At 39.4% G+C, this 3943-nt stretch overlaps 1 pseudogene; it reads left to right on the top strand.

Annotated features, from left to right (window-relative positions):
* The window catches only part of LOC102821807, a 5011-nt pseudogene extending 3478 nt beyond the window's left edge, over positions 1 to 1533 (top strand).
* The last annotated feature ends 2410 nt before the right edge of the window (positions 1534 to 3943 follow it).

The raw sequence follows: 3943 nt of genomic DNA on the forward strand, positions 1-3943 counted from the left end.
TGAGGTTGGCCCAGGATCGGACATTGTTTCGTTCTGCTGTGCATTGGGTCGCTATGAGTCGGTTCTGACTCGATGGCACCTGACAACAACAACAACAAAGATTGCTATGACAGTTTCATTGAATTTTAGGAGATGTTACATCAGAATAGCTGCAGAAAAAGAGCTCTAGTTGCTATCGGAACTCATAATTTGGACACTTTGTCAGGCCCGTTTACATATATAGCGAAGCATCCTTCAGATATCAAATTCAAGCCTTTAAATAAGACCAAGGAGTATATAGTCTGTGAGCTGATGACCATGTACAAGACAGACAACCACCTTAAACACTATTCACATATCATTGAAAATAAACCTCTGTACTCAATTATCTCTGACAGCTACAGTGTTGTCCTCTCAATGCCTCCAATAATCAATGGGAATCATTCCAAATAACAGTGAAGACTAGAAATGTGTTTATTGAATGCACAGGAAGTGACTTTACTGAGGCAAAAATCTTCCTGGATATCATTGTCACCATGTTCAGTGAATATTGTGAGAATTCATATAGGGTTAAAGCAGCTGAAGTTATTTTTCCAAATGGGAAATCTCATATCTTTCCAGAACTGCCTTACAGAAAGGAGATGATGCAAGCAGATTTCATTTACAAAAAAGTTGGTATCAGAGAAACTTCTGAAAATCTTGCAAAGCTTCTGACCAGGATGTATTTAAAATCACAAGTCATAGGTGATAGGAATCAGATAGAGATTGAAATTCCTCTGAACAGAGCTGACATTATCCATGCCTGCGATATTACAGAAGATGCTGCGATTGCTAATGGATATAACAACATTCAGATGAGTCTTCCGAAAACATACACCATAGCTAATCAATTTTCTCTTAATAAGCTCACAGAACTTCTGAGACACGACATGGCAGCAGCCGGATTCACTGAGGCGCTGACCTTTGCTCTGTGTTCCCAAGAAGATATTGCTGATAAACGGTATGGATATCTCTGCAACAAAAGCAGTCCACATAAGTAATCCTAAAACGGCCGAATTTCTGGTGGCACGCACTACCCTTCTTCCTGGCCTCCTAAAGACCATAGCAGCAAATCGGAAGATACCCCTTCCTCTGAAATTGTTTGAAATATCTGACATCATAGTAAAAGATTCTAGCAGAGATGTAGGTGCAAGGAAGCACAGGTATCTCTGTGCTGTTTCTTACAACAAGAGTTCTGGCTTTGAGATAATCCACAGGCTGCTGGACAGAATCATGCAGCTGCTCGATGTGACTCCTGGTGAGAAGGGTGGCTATGTGATTAAAGTCTCAGAAGGCTCTTCTTTCTTCCCTAGGCAATGTGCTGAGATCTTTGCCTGGGGTCAAAGCGTCGGGAAGCTCGGGGTCCTTCATCCTGATGTGATCACCATATTTGAGCTGACCATGCCCTGGAAATCAATAGTGAGCCCTTTCTGTGAAGATGAGGCTCTGATGTATGACACTCTCCTCCTCTGTGTCCTTAACCCATCTACACAGGGACCTCCATTTGCACTTTAAAGTTTAATAAAGTAAAACCACTGGCTGGCGCTGCACTGGGCCAGCATGTGCAGTAACAAATGTGGTATCAGCTTGTGAAGTTCAGGGGTAGGCCAAAGCCCAGCAGCAGAGTGTCAGCAAAACGCACTTGTAGGGGGCAGGCCTGGTTCTGAATGGCAGGAAGGCTCCTGAGACAAACACACCCCACCCCACCCCACCCCCAGTCATGACCACTCCACATCGGAACCCCATTCCTGCTGCGGGCACACGCAGATGACTGAGCATGATTAAGGACTTAGTGTTACTTCTCTGTTTTGACACCTGCAAACAATAAAGGAATAGTATTTTGAGGGGGCGGGGGGAAGGACAGCACCAACAGAAATAAACTCAAGAAATACATGGAAGAACTAAACAACACAATCAGCCAGCTTGACCTCATAGATGTGTACAGAGCTTTCAACCCAACAACAGGATAATACACATTCTTTCCCAGTACACATGGAACATTCTACAGAATACACCATGTGTTAGGCCATAAAACAAGCCTCCATAAATGTACAAGTATCAAAATACTACAAAACATCTTCTCAGATCTCAATGCTATAACTTTAGAAATCAACGATAGGAAATTAAGTCAAATACACAGAAAGTGAATAACACCCTGCTTCAATGCTATGGGTAGTGGAACAAATAAAATGTGAACTCACAAAGTTCCTAGAAACAAATGAGAACGAAAACACAGCATACCCAAATCTTTGGGACACAACAAAAGCAGTGCTGAAAAGACAAATTATTTCAATAAATGCACACAGCCAAAAAGAGGAAAGAACCAAAACAACACATTAACAACATCTCCAACAACTAGAAACAGACAACCAAAGTTAACCTTCAGTCAACAGAAGAAAACAGTTAATAAAGATTAGAGCAGAAATAAATGTGATAGAAAACAGAAAAACTATAGAAAGAATCAACAGGAAAAGGAGTTGGGTCTTGAAAAGGATTAATAAAATTGGCAAAACATTGGCAAGCCTAACAAAAGAAAAGAGGGAAAAGACTCAAATAATGCACATAACAAACTACATGGGTGATGTCACAATAGAACCAATAGAAATAAAAAGGATAATAATAAAATATTATGAAGACTTGTTCTCCAACAAATCTGGAAATCTAGAGGAGATGGATACATTTTTAGAAAAGCATGACCTACCTAAACCTACATAGAGTGAAGCAGAAAACTTGAAGAGATCTATAACACAGGAAGAGATTGATCAGGTTGTCAAAAATTCCCAACCAAAAAAGTCCAGGTCCAGATGGCTTCACTGGTGAGTTTTAGCGAACATTCAGGGAAGAGCTGTCACCAATTCTACTCAAATTATTCTAAAATACAGAAAAGGATGGAAAAATTACTAATAAATTTTATGAAACAAGCAAAACCCTCATACCAAAACCAGGGAAGGACATCACTAAGAAGGAAAATAATTGACCAATATACCGTATGAACATAAATGCAAAAATTCTCAACAAAATCCTAGCCAACAAAATTCAACAACATATCAAAAAATAATAATGATACATCATGACCAAGTGGGATTCATACCAGGGATGCAAGGATGGTTCAACATCAGAAACACAATCAGTGTAATCTACCATATAAATTTTTAGAAAGGAAAGAACCACATAATCATATCAATTGATGCAGAAAAAGCATTTGACAGAACCAAATATCCGTTCCTGACAAAAACACTCAACATAATTAAGAGCATAAGTACAAAACCAACAGCCAACACAACTTTCAATAGAGAGAAATGGAAAGCCTTCTCTTTGTGAATACCAACCAGCCAAGGAAGCTCTTTATCACCACTCTTATTCAATATTGTGTTGGAAGTCTTGTTGTTGTTGTTGTTGTTGTTGTTGTTAGGTGCCATCGAGTCGGCACCTATGCACTGCAGACCAAAACACTGCCTGATCCTGGGCCAACCTCACTACTGTTGCCATGCTTGAATCCATCAATGCCACCATCTGGCCAATCCATCTCATTGGGGGTCTTCCTTTATTTCTCTGACCCTCTACCTTACCAAACGTGATATCCTTATCCAGCTATTGGTACATCCTGACAATATATTGTAGCCACAACTAAAAGACAAAATAAGGAAATTAAAGGCATCCAAATTGGCAAAGAGGAAGTAAAAGTCTATTTGCAGATTATATGATCCTATACATAAAACACAATAGCACTTAACAACAACAACACCATACATACAAAACCTCAAAGACTAAGCAAAAAACTACTAGAACTAATTGGGAGATTCAGCAAAGTGGCAGCATACAAGATCAACATAAAAAAAATCAGTTGAATTCCTCTGTACTAATAATGACAGCACTGAAAAAGAAATAAGGAAATATCACTTAAAATAGCCACCCAAATGATGAA

The sequence above is a fragment of the Chrysochloris asiatica genome, unplaced genomic scaffold (assembly GCF_000296735.1).
Source record: "Chrysochloris asiatica unplaced genomic scaffold, ChrAsi1.0 scaffold02596, whole genome shotgun sequence".
NCBI classification, from domain to species: domain Eukaryota; kingdom Metazoa; phylum Chordata; class Mammalia; order Afrosoricida; family Chrysochloridae; genus Chrysochloris; species Chrysochloris asiatica.